The sequence below is a fragment of the Somniosus microcephalus genome, chromosome 5 (genome assembly GCF_052327205.1).
Source record: "Somniosus microcephalus isolate GS21.2 chromosome 5, FLI_Smic_1.0, whole genome shotgun sequence".
NCBI classification, from domain to species: domain Eukaryota; kingdom Metazoa; phylum Chordata; class Chondrichthyes; order Squaliformes; family Somniosidae; genus Somniosus; species Somniosus microcephalus.
In genome coordinates, this window is record NC_140991.1 from 20,917,266 (window position 1) to 20,942,504 (window position 25,239).

The 25,239-nt window shown below is 47.3% G+C and overlaps 1 protein-coding gene across 1 annotated transcript in view; it reads left to right on the forward strand.

Annotated features, from left to right (window-relative positions):
• adcyap1r1a (adenylate cyclase activating polypeptide 1a (pituitary) receptor type I) overlaps positions 1-25,239 on the forward strand; it is a 368,079-nt gene that overhangs the window by 276,186 nt on the left and 66,654 nt on the right. The gene's annotated exons all lie outside the window — the stretch shown is intronic.

Genomic DNA, 25,239 nt, shown 5'->3' on the forward strand with positions numbered 1-25,239 from the left:
ATCAATCTTGATGTTTGCCGTCATTCCTCTCAGTGTTCCCAGTCCCTGCTGGAACACCTCTTTAGCATCATCCAATATTCTGGACAATCGTTTAGGTTTGACATCTGTTTCGCCGGAATCTACCGTTAGTGCCTTTAAGGAGTGCCAGTCCATATTCATTTTCCTAATCCACTCCCATCCCAGTAGTGGTGGACCTCCTTCAGGTAGCACATATAAGTCCATTACTTGGCTTTCTTTGCCCTTGTGGACCACTTTTACCTCTATCTTTCCGATGGGGTACACTCTTTGCCCCGTGTATGTTTTCAATATAATCTCCGTATCCCGTAGGGGAATATGTTGGAATAACCTTTTGTAATCTTTCTTATTCATGACCGTCAATGCCGATCCAGTGTCCAATTCCATCTTTACTTGGACTCCTGCTATCTGAAGAGTGACCCAAATTGTCTGGAGATCTGCATCCTTACCAACGTTGTGTACTCTTAAGCTACCCAGTTCATTACTGCTGGCGTCTGAATCTGACTTCTGTTCGTTCGAACTGTTCTTTGTCACCTTGTGTACCTTTATGTATTTTCCTTGCGGTGACTTTTTGTTGCTGGTCTTCTTTCCTGACCGGCATACTTTAGCTATGTGGCCAAGCCTGCCACACGTTCTGCATTCTTGGTTTTTAAACCAACACTGGTTCTGATCGTGCGTTGTCTTTCCACAACGATAACATTTTACAGTACTCAAAACCAATTGATTTGTACTGAGTTCTGGTGACCGTAGCTGCATTACTGCCGTGCCTCTCGCTGCGGCTTCGTGTGATGCTGGCATAGTGACCGCTTTCTCAAGCGTCAGCTCATTCTCCTCGAGCAGTCGCTTTTGTGTATCTTCTTTTAATAATCCACACACAAATTTTTCTCTTAGCGCATCTGTTAGTCCCGTTCCAAACTGACAGTACTTTGCTAGCTTACGCAATTCCATTAAATATTCAGCATTGCTTTCATCTTTCAGCTGCTTTCTGCTGTAAAATTTAAATCGTTCCGCTAGCATCAGCGGCGTGGGGTTTAGATGATTTCTCAGGACAGTAACAATCTCCTCGAACGTCTTCTCCGCCGGTTCATCTGGCGATAAAAAGGTGTTTCAATTGCCCGTATGTCTTCGCACCCATTAAGTTTAATAAAGTTAGTGCTTTCTCATCATCTGGGATTTTATTTGCTTTACAATAATTTTGTATGCGTTCTACATACGTGGCCCAATCTTCGATGTCGCTATCAAAGGTATTAATGTTCCCATGTTTAGGCATCGTTGCAATTTTTTTTAGTGATTTCCCTTTTTCCAAGATGGCGGCTTCCCGCTCTTGTCTTCGTCCTCCGCCTACAAAATGGCGGTTTCCCGCGCTTGGCGGTCTTTCCCGCGCTCGCCTTCTTCACCCGCTGGCTGCAATGGCGTTTGGCGTGCCGCTGCTGCTCCCCTTTCCCAGCGGTTAGTAACTCCCCCGATGCTGTCTCCGCTTCACCGCGGCTCTCTCGGGCATTCGCGCTTCCCCGATGTCGCGCCTCGCAGCCCTTCTTGCAGCCCGGTTATTAGCACCGGCTGCGTTCGCCTTCACCGCGGCTCTCGCGCCTTCAGTCGCCCCAGACGCTGCGCCTTTTTGGCCCGAATGCGGCCCGGCCCTTATCACCAGCCGCGATCGATGTCCCCGCGCTGCGCCTTTCGGCCTGAATGCGGCCCGGCCCTTATCTCCGGTCGCGATCGATCTCACCGCCCTTATTCCTCCGTCTTCCCTCCCCGTCTGTATAGCCAACGCGGCCGACTTTCTGCTCGCGTCGCTGACCGGCTTACCCACCACCGAGGTAGACGGAAGATAGCTGACTGCCGCTGATGGAGGCTTCGAGTTCAGGATATCTTCTGCACTCCGGGTTCTCGATGCCTGCCGCGCGACGTGTCTTCCAGCAGGGTGATGAGGGTGGATGCCTCTCTTCGACGCCCGTTCTGTGGACGAAGCCACCGTGGATATAAACTGCCGCAGGGTAAGAATCGGACTCGTCGCCACTGTTAAGTCTGTGTGTTCTAGTTGTATTTAAGATTAATTACTGACACAGACTACAAGAATAACGTTTCAACAGGTCTTTACTAGTTGGAGGTCAGGGCTATACTAACACCACCGGTATTACGCATACAGCAGCCAGAGAAAGTAGTACATCTTTTAAGGTGGAACAGGCTTAAGTTCTCTTAAGGTGGAACAGGTTACATACACCACAGTCACAGTCTAAGGATAAGGGGTAAACCATTTAGGACTGAGATGAGGAGGAATTTCTTCACCCAGAGAGTGGTGAACCTGTGGAATTCTCTACCACAGAAGGCAGTAGAGGCCAATTCATTAAATATATTCAAGAAGGAGTTGGATATATTTCTTAAGGCTAAAGGGATCAAGGGATATGGGGAGAAAGCAGGGACAGGGTACTGAATTTGGATGATCAGCCATGATTGCATTGAATGGCGGAGCAGGCTCGAGGGGCCGAATGGCCTACTCCTGCTCCTATCTTCTATGTTTCTATGTAATGGGAAAAGGGTAGGGTTGGTTTTCTGGAGGGTGGAATGTCTTTGTTACCCAACTCCATGTTGTGAAAAAGAGCACCATCCACATGATAAGGCTGTGGTGTTGGCCTGTTGGGACGAATCGCCTGTTTCAGTGCTGTAAATACTGAGTGATATTGAGGCTTTCGAGAGGGTAGATCCTCTAGGGTGCTGCTCGGTGTGAGGAAACACAAATTGGGTCTTTTTACAACAGAACAATGCATCATACAGGGCAATATAATAGAAGCGTTTTAAATTATGAAATAATGGGACAGGGTCAACAGAAGCAGCCTGTTCCAGTAGTTGAGGGGGTCAAGATTGAGAGGCCATAGACACGAGATTAAATGGAATAGATTGAGAACAGAGGGCAAGAGAAACGTCTTCACAAAGAACATCGGGAGGAGCTGAAATTCACTTCCAGGGTTAGTGGCTGAGGCAGAAACTACCTCAACATTCAGGATTAGATTGGAGAGGTGGAGGAAGGAAAAGGGGATGGAGCGGATATGGGAACAGGGCGGGAAAATGTCATTAGAACGATTCACTCTCGTAGAGGGTGAAGGACAGCACGGACTGGTTGGGCCGAATGGCCTGTTTCCGTGTTGCAACTCCTCGGTCTTTCTGTGTATCGAAGTTGGTTCGATCATTGTCAGTGGTCAGTAAAGCACAGAAGTTGAAAGTTTGAGAGCGTTCAAATGTAGAGAAGAGAAATAAAATGGGACATTTTGTGAATTCAAGCTCCTGGCATGAGGACACATTTCGGGATCTGGACAGGGAGTTTCTGACAATTTTCCATCTGCCGGGAGTATAAGTTCATAAAAATCAGCCCTCGCATCTTTCGTGGGGAAAAATATGAAGAACGCATCTCAACGGAGATTTTTTGGGGGGATTTCATGGCACCATGGCAATGCTGGGAGATCACGGCCCTTGGATCAACGGGTTAAGGCACCTTCAGAGTGCTTATGAGGATGTGGAACTAATTCCCAATACAGACTCGAACCCTGACTCTTTGGAACGTGGACCCTTATTCTTCTTCCTGATTTTCTCATTTCATGTTCTGATATCTCCTGCCCCTTTCTACAATAGTGTTTTCTCAATCTCTCATGACCTCCTAACCTATGTCTTTCCCTTTCTCCGCTGACAGTGTAGCCCATTTCAATTAGCTCAGTTTGTAAACTGTGATATTGGTCTTTTCAGAACGCACGAATATTGTGAAACTTAAGCAAAAAAAAAAATCCCTGGGAGGACAGACTTGATCAAGGTGTTTAGAAGCCTTCCTATTGCATCATGTTTACTAGGGGGTAGATTTTCATAAAGCTGTCGGGGAGGAGGCGGGACTTCCAACTTTCGGGTTTTAGTCCCGCTTACCTCAACGTTCGGCCAATCCATGCGATTTTCCCTTGATTGACCTTGTTAAGCCCGCCCAGCGGGCTCAGCAGGCCAATTAAGGGCCACCCAGCAACAGGTGACGTCACAGACTGAAATGTCATCTGTCAAGAGGTGTTGACAGATGAAATATCAGTGTTTCACAGCTGTTTGAAGCTGTCAAACACTGACAGTCTGACTTCTAACCTGAGTCCTTCTACACAGACTCAGTTAGAAATCTCGCCGGCACTGAAAGCTGAAGGCTGTCACTTTTGACAGATCGCAGCCATTTTGCTTTCAGTGCCGGCTGAGTGATGGACTCCCGAAACCTAGAGGAAGGAAGGCTGTAAAGGTGAGTACAGGTAATTTAAACTTCTTTACACACTTTAGACACACCAAACACACTTACCTTTGCACTCATGCACCCATCACTCACCTGAACACCGACATCTCGACGCCTCCAAGTCCTTCAGCCCGACGGCCCGCCTGCTCTAACCTGGCGTGGTTTGGAGCCGTCGGGAATCCCACACGACACCCCTCAAAATAGGGATTAGGCTAAAAACTGCCTGTTAACTACCTGTTAACAGGCAGTTAATTGGCACTAATCCCTTCCCGCCTCGGGTCGGCGGGTCCCAGTGCGGGGCGGGTACCCACCTCCTCTGAAACTTACGTGGAGGCAGGTTTTGGGCGGGATGGTGTCGGGACCCCTGAAATCAGGATTTCCCCCCCCCCCCCCACACGCCTGAAACCCCGCCTGACGACTCCAGGAAAATCGACCCAGAGGTGTCTGTTTAGCTCAGTTTACAACAGGAAACTTGCCATTCAACCCAAACAACAACAACTTGTATTTATATATAGCACCTTTAACGTAGTAAAACATCCCAAGGCGAAGCACAGGAGTAGTTAAGACAAAAAAAAATTGACACCGAGCCACATAAGGATAATTTAGGTCAGGTGACCAAAAGCTTGGTCAAAGAGGTAGGTTTTAAGGAGCGTCTTAAAGGAGGAAAGAGAGGTAGAGAGGCGGACAGGTTTAGGCAGGGAATTCCAGAGCTTAGGGCCTCGGCAACAGAAGGCACGACCACCGAAGGTTGAGCGATTATAATCAGGGATGGTCAAGAGGGCAGAATTAGAGGAGCACAGATATCTCGGTGGGGCGGGGGGGGCGCGTTGTGGGGCTGGAGGAGATTACAGAGATAGGAAGGGGCGAGGCCATAGTGGGATTTGAAAACAAGGATGAGAATTTTGAAATCAAGGCGCTGCTTAACTGGGAGCCAATGTAGGTCAGCGAGCACAGGGGAGATGGGTGAACGGGACTTGGTGCGAGTTAGGGCATGGGCAGCCGAGTTTTGGATGACCTTAAGTTTACGGAGGGTGGAATGTGGGAGGCCAGTCAGGAGCGCATTGGAATAGTCAAGTTGAGAGGTAACAAAGGCATGGATGAGGGTTTCAGCAGCGGATGAGCTGAGGCAAGGGCGGAGACGAGCGATGTTACAGAGGTGGAAATAGGCGGTCTTAGTTATGCTGCAGATATGTGGTGGGAAGATCATTTCAGGATCAAGTATGACACCAAGGTTGCGAACAGTGTGGCTCAGCCTCAAACAGATGTTAGGAAGAGGGATGGAGCTGGTGGCTAGTCCCAAGAGTTGGTAGCACTCGCACCTCTAAGTTCATGGACTCATAATGGACTTGAGTACATAATCTAGGCTGAAGTAAAAGTAGACAGTTTGACAAAGAGCAAGGGGGACTGTAAGAGAAGGAAGTCTCAGAATGGGCAGACAGCTGGCAGATGCAGTTTAGTATTGAGAAGTATGAAGTAATACATTTTGGGAGAAAAAGAAAACAAGGAACGGAAGCATACACTCAATGGAAAGATACGGAAAGGTATGGATGACCAGAGAGTTCAAATAGAGAATTCTCAGAAATAACAAGTACAGGTAAAAAATGCTACGCAGTGTAGGTTTACCAGAATGATACCCGGACTTCAAGGGTTACATTACGAGGAGAGATTACACAAACTAGGGTTGTATTCCCTAGAATTTAGAAGGGTGATTTGATTGAAGTTTTCAAGATATTAAGGGGAACAGATAGGGTCGATAGGGAGAAACTATTTCCGCTGGTTGGGGAGTCTAGGACTAGGGGGCATAATCTAAAAATTAGAGCCAGACCTTTCAGGAGTGAAAGTATGAAACACTTCTACACACAAAGGGTGGTAGAAGTTTGGAACTCTCTTCCGCAAATGGCAATTGATGCTAGATCAATTGTTTATTTTAAATCGGAGATTGATAGCTTTCTGTTAACCGAAGGTATTAAGGGTTATGGGCCAAAGGCGGGTATATGGTGTTAGGCCGCAGATCAGCCATGATCTCATTGAATGGTGGAACAGGTTTGAGGGGCTAAATGGCCTCCTCCTGTTCCTATGTTCCTATGAGAAAGGCTAATAGAGATTTGGGTTTTATAAAGGGGAATATAAAGTACGAATAAAGAAGTAATGATGATTTTACAGAAAACATTGGTTAGACCACATTGCGAGTGCTATGTGCAGTTTTGGGCACTCCATTATAGAAAGGGCATTAAAGGCATTGTGGTATAGATTGACCAGGATGCTGCTGTTCAAGGATGGGTGTTCTTACTTATAAGTTTATAAGTTACTCCCATAAGTAATAGGGTTCACGGCATTTATTGTTGATGTTCACAGATTTATTAAGCATACAGTAATAACTATTATTAACAATAATTAAACATACACTTAGCAGCAACATTTACGGCAAAAACTTGTGAGTTCGCTGGAGAATCCCAAAAACAGGTTACAGTTCCGAGCTTGGTGTACTTGGTATCTGTCCCAACACGTACTCGTTATACCCTTTTTCTCCACTGGTATGTGGCAATTCACATGTTTTGACATGACCTGATCTGCTGTTATCATTCAAATGTGATTTGCCTGCCCTGTCCTTAGAACCATAGATCATACTCCCTGACTTGACTCACACTTTCCAGATCTGTGGTCTTTCTCAGGCAGGTGCTTATCGTCCAAGGTCAGAGTGAACAAAGGCAGCTTGTTCGTCTGCTGCTGAATTTCTTATTTCTATAGCCTGTCTCTGCCTAGTTTTCTGAATACTTGAGTTAGAGTAAAGATAGCTTTTTACTGCATTTTATATTAAACACACATTTAGGAACATGGGAACAGGAGGAGGCCATTCAGCCCCTGGAGCCTGTTCCGCCATTTAATTAGATCAGGGCTGATCTGTATCTTAACTCCATCTATCTGCCATGGTTCCGTAATCTTTAATAACCTTTTCTAACAAAAATCTATCAAATTCAGTTTTGAAATTGTCAATTGACCCCCCAGCCTCAACAGCATTTTGGGGGAGAACGTTCCAATTTCCACCACCCTTTGTGTGAAGATGTGCATCCTGACATCACCCCTGAACGGCCTAGCTCTAATTTTAAGGTTACTCCCCCCTGGTTCTGGACTCCCCCCACCAGAGAGAATAGTTTCTCTCTATCAACCCGATCAAATCCTTTAATCATCTCAAACACCTCGATTAGATCGCCCCTTAATCTTCTCTACTCGAGGGAAGCCTAGTCTAGGCAACCTGTGCTCATAACCTAACCCATTTAGCCCCAGTTATACAAAACAAAGAAACCATTCCTATAACAGGGACTCACTTAACAGGAAAAAAAACTAAATGTTAATATTACTACAATATAAAGAGACTGAAATTAATTCCTTCCTAACTATAGTTATGAGGAGAGATTTGTTGGAGCTATTTCCACTGGAGGAGAGAAGGCTAAGAGGAGATTTAATTGAGGTTTTTAAATTAACAATAGGTTTTCATGGAGTGAATAGGGAAAGACTATTTCCTCTGGTTGGATAGTCAGTGCCCAGGGCTCATCAATTTACATTTTCCACTAACGGAGTAAGGACAGGGGTTAGGAGCAATGCCTTTATGTAGAGGGTTGTTGGAGCTTGGAGTGCTTTGCCACTGGGAAAAGTTGAGGCGCAGACCATTGCATCGTTTAAAGGAAAATTGGCTAAGTATTCGAAGCAGAGCAAGATGGAAGGCTTAGCGGGAGAGCGGGATTAGTCTTGTGTTGCTCTAGCAACAAGCCAGTGACAGCACGATGGGCCAAATGGTCTCCTTCTGTGCAGTAAACTTCTGCGGTTCTATGGTTCCAAACTGATAGTAATTAAAGTGCACAGGGAATGAGAGAGCAAGCAGAACTTGGAGTGTTGCTTCTGGAAGTGAGTCTTAAAAGAAAGAAAGACTTGCATTTATATAGCACCTTTCATGACCACCTGACATCTCAAAGTGCTTTACAGTCAATGAAGTACAGCAAGTAATTAGGAAGGCTAATGGAATGTTGGCCTTTATTGCAAGGGGGATGGAGTATAAAAGTAGGGAAGTTTTGATGCAACTTTACAGGGCGTTGGTGAGACCACACCTGGAGTACTGCGTACAGTTGTGGTCTCCATATTTAAGGAAGGATATACTTGCATTGGAGGCAGTGCAGAGAAGGTTCACTAGGTTGATCCCTGGGATGAAGGGGTTGACGTATGACGAAAGGTTGAGCAGGTTGGGCCTATACTCATTGGAGTTTAGAAGAATGAGAGGTGATCTTATTGAAACATATAAGATTCTGAGGGGGCTTGACAGGGTGGATGCTGAGAGGATGTTTCCCCTAGTGGGGGGTATCTAGAACTAGGGGGCATAGTTTCAGAATAAGGGGTCGCCCATTTAAGACGGAGAGGAGGAGGAATTTCTTCTCTCAGAGGGTCGTGAATCTTTGGAATTCTCTTCCCCAGAGAGCTGTGGAGGCGGAGTCATTGAATATATTCAAGGCGGAGATAGACAGACATTTGAACTACAAGGGAGTCGAGGGGTATGGGGAGAGAGCGGGAAAGTGGTGTTGAGGCCAAGATTGGATCAGCCATGATCTTACTGAATGGCGGAGCAGGCTCGAGGGGCCGATTGGCCTACTCCTGCTCCTGTGCCTGATGTTCTTATGAAGTGGAGTCGCTTTTGTAATGTGGGAAACGTGGCAGCCAATTTGCACACAACAAGCTCCCAGAAACAGCAATGTGATAATGACCAGATAATCTGTTTTTGTTAGTCGATGGATAAATATTGGCCAGGACACTGGGGATAACTCCCCTACTCTTCTTCGAAACAGTGCCATGGGATCTTTTATGCCCACCTGACAGAGCAGATGGGACCTTGGTTTAACATCTCATCCGAAAGACAGCACCTCCGACAGTACAGCACTCCCTCAGCACTGCACTGGAGTGTCAGCCTTGCTTTATGTGCTCAAGTCCCTGGAGTGTTAGCCTGAACCCACAACCTTCTGACTCAGAGGCGAGTGTGCTACCCACTGAGCCACAGTTGACTTGTCTTTGAAGACTGGTAATATATATCCAAGATAATCACAAAAGTGAGAATGTGTAGGTTACAAGGGTGGTGTCCCTATCTCTCACTGGTTGTGCCTCTCTCTGTCCAATTGCCCTGAAGAGTCATCACTCACTGACTATCTCACTCAGTTGAGTGAGATACAATGGGCTCAATTTAAATTGAGCCATGGAGTCGGGCTTGGAGGCGTGCGGGGGTTAAAATCGCAAAAACTGGCGGGCAGGACCACCCCCCGCCTGGTTCCTGACTCCGAGCAATTTTAACTCGGGCGTGTCTGATGGTCCCGACTCCGTCCTGCATCCAACAGGCGGGACTGGTCTTTAAGGCCCTTAATTACCACTAAATGGCCTCTATAGTCCTATTTTAACAGGCCCTTGCAAATGTAACCCTTTTCTCACGTAAAACACGCCTGGTGGGAATCACGAATGTGAAACCTGGCGGGAGCACTAATGGATTGCTGACTATCAACTGCAGGTCAACCATTAAAGAGGAGATTTGATCAGCCATCATTTGCAGGTGGCAGGACTTAGTGGTCTCAGGTCTGGGGCAACGTTTACAAGGCTTAACCACACCTGTGGAAGGTTGGAGCCTCACACCCATCTCCAGTGTGGCCTCCTGGGAAACCCCTCTTGCCACCTTCACTCAGCGCTTCCTCAACGGAGGCATATACCAGTAGCATGGGAGCCATTTATTTCCTTCCCATCTGGGCATTAGAGGAGCTCGAGCACCAGCCGTGGCAGCAGCAGAACCAGGAACAACAGCAGCACCAACAACAGCAGCAGCAGCAGGAACGACAGGCTGCTGCTCACCCACCTGAGGCTGCACAGGCCAGAAGGGGCCAGCGCCTGGAATCCCGTTGGCGCAGGAAATACCCCCAAACAGAGTCTACAGGCGCAGGGTCACCTATCTCAACATGTCTGAACAGCAGTGCCAAAGGCGGCTACGACTTTCGCAAGAGGTAGTGACTGACATCTGCGCAATGCTACAGCAAGACCTGGAGCCCAGAGGACCAGGTGGACAAGCATTACCAGTGGCCATCAAAGTCACCACCGCACTCAACTTTTTTGCCTCAGGCTCATTCCAGGGATCAGCAGCAGACATCAGCGGCATCTCCCAGGCTGCCGCACACATTTGCATCATGCAGGTAACCGATGCCCTCTTTGCCCTCGCGCACAATCACATCCATTTCACCAGGGATCAAGCAAGTGTCACAACATGAGCGGTTGGATTAGCTCATCTGGCAGGCTTTCCAAGGGTGCAGGACGTCATTGACTGCACACATGTGGCCCTTAGGGCACCCCATCGCAATCCAGGTATTTTTGTCAACCGCAAGGGCTTCCACTCCCTCAACGTTCAGCTGGTGTGTGACCACAAGAAGGAAATATTGCATGTTTGTGCCATGTACCCTGGCAGTTGCCATGACTCCTTCATACTGCGCCAGTCTAGTGTGCCTCCGCTATTCACTCTGTCAGACCAACTTAACGGATGACTACTTGGAGACAAGGGCTATCCCCTGAGGACGTGGCTAATGACGCCATTGAGGAGGCCAGCCAACGAAGCTGAGGAGCGCTACAACTCCAGCCACATTTCCACCAGATCCATTATCGAGCAAGCCATCGGTTTGCTGAAGATGCGCTTCAGATGCCTGGATAGATCAGGTGGAGCCCTGCAGTACTCAGCAGCCAGGGTCTCCAGAATCGTCGTGGTTTGCTGTGCACTTCACAACATGGCACAGCGTCGTGGCTTGCAGATTCCTGAGGATCAAGTGGCTCCTCACATATCCTCCTCAGATGAGGAGGAGGAGGAGGAGGAGGAGGAGGAGGGCGAAAACGACCATCCTGCTAAGGCCCATCAACCAGCGGCAGCATTACGCGAGAACATTGCTGCCCGGGATGCAAGGAACGCACTCATCCTGGCCAGATTTGCTTAGCCTAGTCAATCAAACACTTTTGCCTCACAGCTTCTTACCAGAGCATTGACAATTTCCAAGAACCAGAGGATTCCTAGCACTCTGACCACCATACTGACAGTTGCAAGTATTCCTAAGGCCTCAATGTGGAAGTCCCAATAGCGAAATGACAGACGCCAGAACTGCAACATTTGCCATCAGAATTTTTATGCACAATTACGACGTGATGGCATTTTTACACTAAACACAAAATTCCACCCAAGTGACTACCCTTGTGAATACTTGTGCTTTATCTTCCTCTTACGCGTGCTCCTACGTAGTGCTTCCCCTGTGGCTTCAGCAGATGTGGAGGCCCCTTGCTCACTTTCCTGCTGCTCCTGTCTCGACACCTTTAGCGGGCATCCTCTGGGGTTGCGAGCCTGTGAGGGCTCGTCAACAGTCTGCTGCTCCTGCGGCTGTGCAGGGGTTAAGATGTCTATCTCACTTGGGTGTGGACTCCGGCGGGGCTCTGACCGAGGGCTCTGCAGTGGCATGGAAATGTGAGCGCTTGAAGAGGAGCCCCCACTTCCTTGAGGTCTGCCACCAACCTCCCTCTCATGGGTCAGGTCCCCCTCAGCGCCTGCAAGTGGCTGGAGAGCACCTTGCTGCACATCAGGGGGGCCATGGGGACCCATATCTGCAATGGCAGTCCTACTCAGAAGAACTTCCATGAAGGTCTGGTTTCGCTGTTCAATAGATGCCCATCGCTCCTCAAGAGATGTCATTCTATTCTGAACAATGACCATGTTTTCCATACCCTGGCGACTAACCTCCTCCATGGCCGTAGCCCTCCTCTCCTCTACCGTAGCCAGCCTCTCCTCTACAGTAGCCAGCCTTACCATGGAGGCAGCAAGCGTTTCCACGGAAGTAGCCATCCTTGCCGTGGTGATGCATTCATGCGCCAATGACTCCACAAAGGCTCTGCTCATGTTCGCTATGGACTCCTCCATTCGCTCCACACTCGCAGCAACCCTAGAGACAAAACCTGCCAGAGACTCCTGCATCTGTTCCTGGAGTTCCATCACCTCTGATCTTATGGATGGACCCAGAGGCAGAGGGTCGACATGCTGCTGAGCCAAGCTGGCAGAGTCCTGCGCCCTCCGACTAGGACTCTCCACTGCTGTCCCTGTCTCCACAATCTGCTGATGCTCATTTGTGAGCTGCGATACACCAGGTGACAACACTACTCTATGTCCCGAAGGTTCCACCGAGGTGTGAGTGTCTACACTGGTGCTGGGTGCGCTGAATTCTGCTGACGCAGCGCCCTCAGAGGTTGCAGCTTCCTCTGAGGAGTCTGGCTGCTCAGCCTCTTCTTCCTGGCTAGGGGGGACGGATGCTTGTGATGGTCCTGTGGGGGAGTAAAGGAAAGAGTCAGAGGTGTGATGCAAAGGCTACATGCACATAGCTTTTTGCAGATGCTCATAAGTCCATCTGTTACAGCTTCACAATCATTATCAGCGACTCATGCAATGTCAGTGAGAGAGATGGGAAACTTTTCTATCACCAGCTTGCTGTGTTGCACCCATCTGTCCATCCCCCATGCGCGAATCATCCTCAATGCCCATGATTTCCAGGACAGCCTCCTCCCAGGGGGTCAGGTGGGCTATTGAGGGTGTCCCTCCTGTCCTGGCTCGCTCTCTTTTGTTGTGAGCTCTCTTTTCCTGCAATGAGGGAGACAAGTGGAGGTTGAGTGAGAATGAAGGAGTGAGTGTAGAGATTGCATAGCATAGATACTTAGAAGGAGACAAAGATGGAGTGAGGTTGCAAGACCAAGGGCCCTCCCTGTGTGTTATCAGTTGTGTTCAAAGCATCAGAGTGAGAGGGAGTGTGAGGGCTGCATGGTGGAATAGTTATGTGAATGTGAGCAGAGAGAGAGAGGGAATGGGTAAGGGTGCATGGATGTCAGTGTCAAGTGGGATGTGGAGGAAGAGATTGCTAAAGCTGAGTGCTGGTGAGGAAAGGCAATGGGGATCAGATTGGGAGTGATGGGAAATTCATACTCACTTTTCCAGTGCGCTGAAAGTCATGAAATCTTTTCCTGCACTGTATCCAGGTTCTGCGGGTGACTCCCAAGGAGTTAACCTCCTCAGCCACCTGCATCCACACTGCCTTGGTCTGAGTGGGAGGCCTCTTCCTCCCTGATGAAGGGAACAGGACCTCCCTGTTGGCTCTAGCCCCATCCACCAATGCCTGCAGTGCCGCCTCGTCAAAGCGAGGAGCTGATCTGGCCCTCCCGCTTGTCATCTTTCCTGCAGGTCCCTCTGATACCAAATAGAGGAAGCTTGGAAGCCTACAGAAGAAGCAAGGCTTGCTGTGGACCTTAAATGCAGCAGCAATGATGACGTCATCGGAGGGGACTTTCAGTCATGAAAATCCCCTTTGCAAAGGCTTCCCACACGTTGGAAATCAATTGGCCAGTTGAGTTAAAATTGCATCAATCTCCCACATCCATTTAGATTCGTGTGGGAAACACGAAATTCGGATTACACAACACCATCCCGCACCTGAGTTAAAATCGAGCCCAATGGTTCAGCAAGAAAAAGAGAAGCAAGAGCACACAATTTCCTGTGAGGCGAAGAACTGACATGAATTGATGGGCATCACACTCTCTACCAAACAGTCGACAGCTAACCGCTCAGTAGAACGATCTAAATGCACAAGAATGTTTAATTCTGAATTTCCTGTTCGATTTTACGAATCACTGAATTTTTGATTCTGTGCATCCCGCGCCTGACATACGGACCTGCATGTAATTACCCATGTAATTACCCAGATCGTTAGACACATTTTGGATCTCAATACTTGTTTTCCGATTCCTTCTTTCTAATTTCCATCCACTGTCTCTGGTTTGCCCATTGTTGGGGAAGGTTTCCTCTCTCTCATATACAAATATACTTCATAAACCTCTTAGAAAGAAAGAACTTGCATTTCTATAGCGCCTTTCACAACCTCTGGATGACTCAAAGCGCTTACAGCCAATGAAGTACTTTTTGAAGTATAGTGTAGGATGTGTGGAATTACCCCTCGCCCCATCCAACAGGTTATAGAAAAACATAGAAGATAGGAGCAGGAGTAGGCCATTCGGCCCCTCGAGCCTGCTCTGCCATTCAATGAGATAATGGCTGATCATCCAAATTCAGTACCCTGTCCCTGCTTTCTCCCCATATCCCTTGATCCCTTTAGCCTTAAGAAATATATCTAACTCCTTCTTGAATATATTTAATGAATTGGCCTCAACTGTCTTCTGTGGTAGAGAATTCCACAGGTTCACCACTCTCTGGGTGAAGAAATTCCTCCTCATCTCTGTCCTAAATGGCTTACCCCTTATCCTTAGACTGTGACCCCTGGTTCTGGACTCTCCGGCCATCGGGAACATCCTTCCTGCATTTAGTTTGTCTCGTCCTGTTAGAATTTTATAAGTTTCAATGAGATCCCCTCTCATTCTTCTAAACTCCAGCGAGTATAAGCCCAATCGACCCAATCTCTCCTCATACGTCATTCCTGCCATCCCAGGTATCAGTCTGGTGAATCTTTGCTGCACTCCCTCCATGGCAAGAACATCCTTCCTCAGATAAGGCGACCAAAACTGCACACAATACTCAAGATGTGGCCTCACCAAGGCCCTGTACAACTGCAGCAAGACATCCTTGTTCCTGTACTCGAACCCTCTCGCTACGAAGGCCAACGTACCATTTGCCTTCTTAACTGCCTGCTGCACCTGCATGCTTACCTTCAGTGACTGGTGCACAAGGACACCCAGGTCTCATTGCACTTCCCCTTCTCCCAATCTATTGCCATTCAGATTATAATCTGCCTTCCTGTTTTTGCCACCAAAGTGGATAACCTCGCATTTATCCACATTATACTGCATCTGCCATACATCTGCCCAATCACCCAACCTGTCCAAATCATCCTGGAGTTTCTCTGCATCCTCCTCACAGCACACACGCCCACCCAGCTTTGTGTCGTCTGCAAACTTGGAGATACTACATCTAGTTCCCTCATCTAGATCATTAATATATATTGTGAATAGCTGGGGTCCTAGGACCGATCCCTGCAGTATCCCACTAGTCACTGCCTGCCACTCGGAAAAAGACCCGTTTACTCCAACTCTTTGCTTTCTGTCTGCCAACCAGTTCTCTATTCAATCAGTACCTTGCCCCCAATCCCATGTGCCTTAACTTTACACGCTAATCTCTTATGTGGGACCTTATCGAAAGCCTTCTGAAAGTCCAAATACACCACATCCACTGGTTCTCCCTTATCTATTTTATCAGTTACATCCTCAAAAAATTCCAGTAGATTAGTCAAGTACGATTTACCTTTTGTAAATCCATGTTGACTTTGTCCGGTCCTGTCACTGTTTTCCAAGTGCTCTGCTATTACATCTTTTATAATGGACTCTAGCATTTTCCCCACTACCGATGTCAGGCTTACTGGTCTATAATTCCCTGTTTTCTCTACCACCTTTTTTAAATAGTGGGATTACATTAGCTACCCTCCAATCCATGGGAACTGTTCCAGAGTCTATCGAATTTTGGAAGATGACCAGCAATGCATCTACTATTTCTAGGGCCACTTCCTTAAGAACCCTAGGATGTAGATTATCAGGCCCTGGGGATTTATCGGCCTTCAATCCCGTCAATTTCCCTAACACCATTTCCCTACAAATACTGATTTCTTTCAGTTCCTCCCTCTCATTAGATCTTATGTTCCCCGACATCTCTGGGAGGTTATTTGTGTCCTCTGTGAAGACAGAACCAAAGTATGTATTTAATTGGTCTGCCATTGCTTTGTTATAGAGTTCGGACTTGAGACTTATGAGAAATTACACCAGACACTCGGGTTCTGCCTTTAACCTTTTATTGTTCCTGAGAGAGATTCAAAACCCCAACCACTATTCGAGCAGTTCACCAGTAATATTTCAGGAAATCATACATACAACCACCCATGGATGATCAGTCCAGCATTGACTGAAGGTCCTCGCAAGCGAAAAACCTAGCCAGGCCCCTCCTTCCGGCTGCAGCCTGATCCTCGTAGGCGCGGTGACTGGCCAAGACACCTTCTTCTGACTGCAGTGCCGATATTCTTTAGCCATTGTGTTTTATACAGGAAACTCTTTGGTATCCGGCACCGACGGGACCGGCGTGGTGCCGGTTTATCATAAAGTCCGGATTACAGAGAGTTATAGTTAAAAGGTACGAGAGCTCCGTACACAGCAACAAATCCAGGCTTCCCTGTTGCTTAGCAACATGTGCAGGAACTCCGGCCACAGACCAAGCGTGCCTGTTGCTTAGCAACAAGTGTAGGAGCCCCAGTTACACAGCCACAGATCCAGGAACGGCCACTAATATGAAGTAAAACTTACTACTGAATTTTGCCGGTTAACAGAGATTTCCGGTTATTTAGGTGCCGGTAAATCGAGAGTTTCCTGTATATCATTCAGAGATAGTGAAATGTTCCTTTAATGTTGGTCTGAGCTGTTTGAGCTGTCAAACGTTTACAATCACACATCCTGTGTGTGGCTTATCCTTATCACAGCCCAATATTTGTTCATTCATTCCTGAAGTTTACAAAGGGTGGCAGAAAACCACTTGATTCGGTTCATGAGTTACGTCGTATTCTGCATTTCAAAACTTCAAAGGTTTGACTTCTCACCTCAGATAGTCACCAGAGACACGATGTCTACAATCTAAGGGGGTTTGTTACAGCTTGTTACAGCTTGCCATGAACAGAGAGCCAACCAGTAAACTAAGAAAAGAATATATATAAACAATGCGAATGTATATTTATACACTCAGGGATATACCTGTTTATACACTGTATGAATAGAACTGCGTTTATGTGGTAAACCATAAATGTATTTTGATGCTTTGGCAACATAAGATGTAACTTATCATGCCAATAAAGCGATTTGAATTGTGAATTGTGAAATTGTCTCTCACTACCCCCTGCAGTCACAGCCATGCTTCCTGCCTTAGCAGTGAAAGACTGCTTGTTACATTCACCAACTTTATTTCACTTTGAAAAACCTTTCTGTCTGGCAAAGCATTTCAAGAAATATTAATATTAAGGGTCTGTATATATTTTCTACAGTACCCCCTCAAGTATCTGTCACCAGAATGTTTTTTGGGGTTACAGTTACTTACTCGAAAGCATCCTGCGTTTTCTGCAGTAACCTGGCTATTTCTTGTTGCTTGCGCCATCTCTTGACATGACACGTTAACAGGTCTAACACAATTATCCACTGAATGATGACCAGAACGTGGGAAATAATCCTTATCCAAGGATGAACCTCGATATTCAGGCCGATATTCCTCCAATTGTCCTCGACTTTAAGTATTTCCGTCCTTATCTCATGATTCCTCTGGGTCAAAACGTAATGATGTTTTTGAGACTGATTAATATGCTTCATGAACCCTATCCGGTGCTCGGGCAGGAGTGGTATATTGTATCCAAATCCAGCAACATGTTGGTGCGACCATTCTTTTAACTCATCTTTTCTATGAATAGTCAGTTGGTCATGCGAATATATACATTTAATAATGCCCACGCTCCAATCCGTAAAGGTCGGACCGGAGTAAAACAAAATGTTCCCGTCGCAATGGGACAGATCAGATTACTGTACTGGTATTCCCGGTGTACGGTGCTTCAGCCAGTTGCAGTACTGTTTCACCGGGTATACTTGCACCGGTTTTCTGACCTGACACATAGTCAAATTCAGTTGGTAGGTGGACATAGCCCTTAAATGTTGATCAGTCACCCACGAGGGAAGCCTCCCCTCAGCAACTCGCTGTAGATTTTCCCTGGCTTGCTCCACCAACCAAGATCCACACATTGTACACACGTCATTTCACGCAGCTTGGCCGAAAACATAAACTTACATTTAATAATGTCCAATATCTGTACAATACACACAGCAAGTTAAAACATCAGGGCCCAGAAATTCAGTTGGCTGCACCACCCGTTAGCGCCTTAAGAGGGCGCTAAGTGGGTCGCAAGCCACTGCCCACGCCTCCCGCTAAATTCAGCGGGACGCTAGTGGTGGCGCTAGCCGTTAGCGCTGCGCCGCTACCAATGATGTCATTGGTGTGCGCAGCACCCCGCTGACGCCCCAGCCGCGATATTTGGAAGCGCCCCCTGATTTACCGCCGGACGCTATGTGCGACCGGTTCAGGGGGGCCTACCTGCGGCGGTAGTGGCGCAAATTAAAGGAGTGGTGCGGGGCGGCCATTTTTGTTGTTGGCTGCCTGCCAGCACCTCTCTGCACTCCCGTCCCCGGCCTCCTGACCGCCCCCCCCACCCCCCCCCCCACGGAGTGCCGGCTGCATTCCAAGAGCCCGGCACTTCTCCTCGGTGCCGGGCTCTTTTGACGGCACTCATGATCCTCGGGGGCCCAGCTGGGCCCCAGATCGCGCTGCACAAGGCCCCTCCCCTTTAAGAAGGGGAGGAAGGCCTGCAATACCTGCGATATTCACTCGCAGCGCCCCAAGAGGGATGCGGGGCGCCTCCAGTAGCGGTGCACTTCCCTTTGGGGCGCTCCAACTGAATTTCCGGCGGGCGGCCGCGAATGCTTCCAGGGCGCTACTTTTAGCGCCCTGGCGAGGCTGGCGCCCCAAACGGGGCTGTAGTCAATTTCTAGGCCCAGACATTACTAGTAACACCACTCCTACACACGAGTACAGGAGCAAGGATGTCTTGCTGCAGTTGTACAGGGCCTTGGTACATAGAAACATAGAAGATAGGAGCAGGAGTAGGCCATTCGGCCCTTCGAGCCTGCTCCGCCATTCAATGAGATCATGGCTGATCATCCAAATTCAGTACCCTGTCCCTGCCTTCTCCCCATATCCCTTGATCCCTTTAGCTTTAAGAAATATATCCAACTCTTTCTTGAATATATTTAAAGACTTGGCCTCAACTGCCTTCTGTGGTAGAGAATTCCACAGGTTCACCACTCTCTGGGTGAAGAAATTCCTCCTCATCTCTGTCCTAAATGGCTTACCCCTTATCGTTAGACTATGACCCCTGGTTCTGGACTCTCCAACCATCGGGAATATTCTACCTGCATCTAGTTTGTCCAGACCTGTCAGAATTTTATAAGTTTCGATGAGATCCCCCCTCATTCTTCTAAACTCCAGCGAGTATAAGCCCAATCGACCCAATCTCTCCTCATACATCATTCCTGCCATCCCAGGGATCAGCCTTGTGAATCTTCGCTGAACTCCTTCCATGGCAAGAACATCCTTCCTCAGATAAGGCGACCAAAACTGCACATAGTACTCAAGGTGTGGTCTCACCAAGGCCCTGTACAACTGCAGCAAGACATCCTTGTTCCTGTACTCAAACCCTTTTGCTATGAAGGCCAACATACCATTTGCCTTCTTCACCGCCTGCTGCACCTGCATGCTTACCTTCAGCGACTGGTGCACAAGGATACCCAGGTCTCGTTGCACTTCCCCTTCTCCCAATCTATTGCCATTCAGATAATAGTCTGCCTTTCTGTTTTTGACACCAAAGTGGATAACCTCGCATTTATCCACGTTATGTTGCATCTGCCACGCTTCTGCCCAATCACCCAACCTGTCCAAATCATCCTGGAGTTTCTCGGTATCCTCCTCGCAGCACACATGCCCACCCAGCTTTGTGTCGTCTGCAAACTTGGAGATATTACATCTAGTTCCCTTATCTAAATCATTAATGTATATTGTGAATAGCTGGGGTCCAAGGACCGATCCCTGTGGTACCCCACTAGTCACTGCCTGCCACTCGGAAAAGGACCTGTTAATTCCTACTCTCCGCTTTCTGTCCGCCAACCAGTTCTCCATCCAAGTCAATACCTTGCCCCCAATCCCATGTGCCTTAACTTTACACGCTAATCTCTTATGCGGGACCTTATCGAAAGCCTTTTGAAAGTCCAAATACTCACATCTACTGGTTCTCCCTTATCTATTTTCCCAGTTACATCCTCAAAAAATTCCAGTAGATTAGTCAAGCACGATTTACCTTTTGTAAATCCATGTTGACTTTGTCCGATCCTGTCACTGTTTTCCAAGTGCTCAGCTATTACATCCTTTATAATGGACTCTAACATTTTCCCCATTACCAATGTCAGGCTTACCGGTCTGTAATTCCCCGCTTTCTCTCTACCACCCTTTTTGAATAGTGGGGTAACATTAGCTACCCTCCAATCCATGGGTACAGTTCCAGATTCCAGTGAATTTTGGAAGATGATCAGCAATGCATCTACTATTTCTAGGGCCACTTCCTTAAGTACCCTAGGATGTAGATTATCAGGCCCTGGGGATTTATCGGCCTTCAATCCCGTCAATTTCCCTAACACCATTTCCCTACAAATACTGATTTCTTTCAGTTCCTCCCTCTCATCAGACCCTATGTTCTCCAACATCTCTGGGAGGTTATTTGTGTCCTCCTTTGTGAAGACAGAACCAAAATATGCATTTAATTGGTCTGGCATTTCTTTGTTCCCCGTTATAACTTCCCCTGCTTCTGACTGCAAGGGACCTACACTTGATTTCACTAATCTTTTTCTCTTCACATATCTATAAAAGCTCTTACAGTCAGTTTTTATGTTCCCTGCAAGCTTACTTTCATATTCTATTTTCCCCTTCTTAATTAATCCCTTTGTCCTCCTTTGTTGAATCCTAAACTGCTCCCAATCCTCAGGGTTACCGCTTTTTCTGGCCAATTTATATGCCCTCTCCTTGGATCTTATGCTATCCCTAATTTCCCTTGTTAGCAACGGTTGAGTCACCCTTTTTGTTTTATTCTTATCCCAAACTGGGATGAACAACTTCTGTAGTTCTTCCATGCGGTCTTTGAATGTTTGCCATTGCTTATCCACCGTCAACCCTTTGAGTGACATCCCCCAATCAATCCTACCCAATTCGCGCCTCATACCATCGTAGTTTCCTTTATTTAAATTCAGGACCCTAGTCTCCGAGTCAACTACTTCACTCTCCATCCTAATGAAGAATTCTATCATATTATGATCGCTCTGACCCAAGGGGCCTCGTACAACAAGATTGCTAATTAATCCTCTCTCATTACATAATACCCAGTCTAAGATGGCCTGATCTCTGGTTCGTTCCTCGACATATTGTTCCAGAAAACCATCCCGTAAACATTCTAGGAATTCCTCCTCCACAGTATTTTTACTAATTTGGTTGGCCCAATCTATATGTAAATTAAAGTCACCCATGATGACTGCTGTGCCCTTATTGCACGCATCTCTAATTTCCCATTTAATGCCATCCCCAACCTCCGTATTACTGTTTGGAGGTCTATATATCACTCCCACTAACGTTTTCTGCCCCTTGATATTTCTCAGTTCTACCCATACAGATTCCACATCATCAGAGTTAATATCCTTCCTTTCAATTGTGTTAACCCCCTCTGTAACCAGCAATGCTACCCCACCTCCCTTTCCTTTTTGCCTATCCTTCCTAAATATTGAATACCCCTGGATGTTGAGTTCCCAGCCTTGGCCACCCTGGAGCCATGTTTCTGTAATCCCAATCAAATCATATTCGTTTACTTCTATTTGCACAGCTAATTCATCCACCTTGTTCCGAATGCTCCTTGCATTAAGACACAAAGCCTTCAGGCTTGTTTTTTTAATGCTCTCAGACCTATATGAATTATTATTTACTGTGACCATGTTTGATTTAAACCGTTGAGTTCTTTGCCTTCTAATTTTGTTTTTCTCCTTCCTGTCTTTTGCTTTTTTCCTTGTTTCCCTTTCCTCTGTCTCCCTGCTCAGGTTCCCAATCCCCTGCCACTTTAGTTTAAACCCTCCCCAACAGCACTAGCAAACACTCCCCCTAGGACATCGGTTCCAGCCTTGCCCAGATGCAAACCATCCCGTTTGTACTGGTCCCACCTCTCCCAGAACCGGTTCCAATGTCCAAGGAATTTCAATCCCTCCTCCTTGCACCATTCCTCTAGCCACGTATTCATTTGAAATATCCTCCTATTTCTACTCTGACTAGCACATGGCACTGGTAGCAATCCTGAGATTACTACCTTTGAGGTCCTATTTTTTATCCTGAGACCAAACCTTGAGTATTGTGTGCAGTTTTGGTTGCCTTATCTGAGGAAGGATGTTCTTGCCATGGAGGGAGTGCAGTGAAGATTCACCAGACTGATACTTGGGATGGCAGGAATGACGTATGAGGAGAGATTGGGTTGATTGGGCTTATACTCGCTGGAGTTTAGAAGAATGAGAGGGGATCTCATTTAAACTTATAAAATTCTAACAGGACTAGACAGACTAGATGCAGGAAGGATGTTCCCGATGGCGGGAGAGTCAAGAACCAGGGGTCACAGTCTAAAGATAAGGGGTAAGCCATTTAGGACTGAGATGAGGAGGAATTTCTTCACCCAGAGAGTGGTGAACCTGTGGAATTCTCTACCACAAAAGGCAGTTGAGGCCAATTCATTAAATATATTCAAGAAGGAGTTAGATATATTTCTTAAGGCTAAAGGGATCAAGGGATATGGGGAGAAGGCAGGGACAGGGTACTGAATTTGGATGATCAGCCATGATCCCATTGAATGGCGGAGCAGGCTCGAGCGGCCGAATGTACTACTCCTGCTCCTATCTTCTATGTTTCTATGTTACAAACATTCTGCAAAATAACTCCATACACGATAATAGCATTCCCTTTCTTTCCCCCTGGTCACACAGAGTTAAAATTGGTCAGAAATCTTAAAAATACCAATTGTTGATGTGATTGCCTCATTTCTGGAACTAGAGGCTAGCACACAATTTACACCAGCCAGAATTTCACCGTGGCCACAATAAAAGTCTGGTTTTAATAGGTTAATTAACCTCATAGCTCCAATTTAATCCAGATCAATTTCTTAAACTAACCAATATCACTTGAAAAAGAAGGGGAGAAGCCACAGCCACATTAACAAAGATACACTCACCCATGCCTCGTAAATGTTCAAATTCATTTTCTTCCAGGCACATTGGCAACTGTAACATCAAGGCTGAAGCTTATCTTTCGTAAAACAATCAACAAACTTAAATTAAAATCAATTAACAAACTTAAAACAGGACACGCTTGTCCTCATTCAAGACAAGTCTACAAAGGATTAAACAGCTTTTAGCTCTCTGTACAGAAGAGTGGGTGGAGCTAAAACAAACACAACAGACACTTTCTTTCAAAGACAGAAAACTTCCACACTTTTAACACACACTTTCACACAAACTGAGATTCCAGCATTCTTTTAAGATTCCTTTCACTCAGCAAATCCTGTGTTTTACTTGTTTTGGACAGAAACAGATAGCGTCTGTGTCAATAAAACCTCAAGGGGGAGAAATTCAGTGGAGCCGCAAACGGGGCGCCAAGCTCGCCTGGGCGCCGGAGTTAGCGCAGCGATCGGAGCAGTTGCGACCGCCGGAAACTCAGCTTGAACGCCCCAAGAGGGACACGGGGCGAGGCTCGAGGCGCTCCGCGTCCCTCTTAGGGTGCTGAAACTGAATATCGCAGCGCAAGTACTGCAGGCCTTCCTCCCATTCTTAAGGGGGAGGGGCCTGCACCAGCGCGATCAGAGATCGCGAGTGTCAGCAAAAGAGCCCGGCACCGAGGAGAAGTGCCGGGCTCTCGGAAAACAGCCGGCACTGCCGCGAGGGGAGATCAGGAGGCCGGAGACGGAGGTGCTGGCAGGCGGCTGCCAAAAAAAACGGCCGCCCCGCACCTCCACCTTAATTTGCGCCACTGCCGCCACAGGTAGGCCCCGTGAACCGGGCGCAATTTGCGAACGGCGCTACAGAGGCGGGCGCTACCGAATATCGAGATCGGAGCGGTAGCGGGGCGCTGCGCACACCGATGACATCATCGGTGGCGGCGCATCGCAGCAGGCTAACGCCGCCATTAGCGCCCCAGCTAAATATCGCGGGAGGCGTGGCCAGTGGCGCTAAAGCCACTGAGTGCCCTCTTTAGGCGCTAACTGGTGGCGCAGCCCACTGAATTTCTAGGCCTAAGTTTCCCTCTACCATTAGCCATTTTGGTTTTTGGTACTAATAAAGTCTAAATCTTAGGGGTGTTATTCTCTTTCTTTTACTACAACGTGAGGTAGTAAGAATTTGTAGATCTCATCTGTGAATAGAAGGTGACTCCGGACCTAGAGTCGAGGAGGCTTCTACAGCTCCTGCGCCCTGTCCACCTTCACTTGGATCATACTGTACCTGGTGAGATGTGCCGTTGGGCATATCCTCCGTATCATCCTAGCAGACCGGCTGCATCCCAATCATGCTCATAATCGTGGTCTGTTGTCTCCTTGACCTGCTTGTGGGCTGAAAAAGCTTCATCTGGTTAATATGAAACCATTTAACTCTCTTAAGATAGCTGAACTGCATACACCATGGGGCTAGCCTTATCAACGATACTGTATGGCCCCTTGTACAGGAGTTCGAACACACCCACCCTTGCGTAGTTTCAAACCATCACCTGGCTACCGACCTCCCATTCCTGTGGCTTACTCGGGACTAGAAGTAATCGGTTGCCTTGGTGAGCCCTTCCTATATTGTGGGCAGCTCCCAGGTGTAACTCTCTCAGAGTTTCCCACAAGTCTTTTAGGAACTTATAACTGGTTACCTTTTAGGACAGAAATGAGGAGGAATTTCTTCACCCAGAGAGTGGTGAACCTGTGGAATTCTCTACCACAGAAGGCAGTAGAGGCCAATTCATTAAATATATTCAACAAGGAGTTAGATATATTTCTTAAGGCTAAAGGGATCAAGGGATATGGGGAGAAAGCAGGGACAGGGTACTGAACTTGGATGATCAGCCATGATCTCATTAAATGGCGGCGCAGGCTCGAGGGGCTGAATGGCCTACTCCTGCTCCTATCTTCTATCTTCTATGTATCTATGTACCTCTTTGATCTGTTTCTCTGTTAATGTAGGAATCAGCAAGTGTGTTGGGGTTCTCA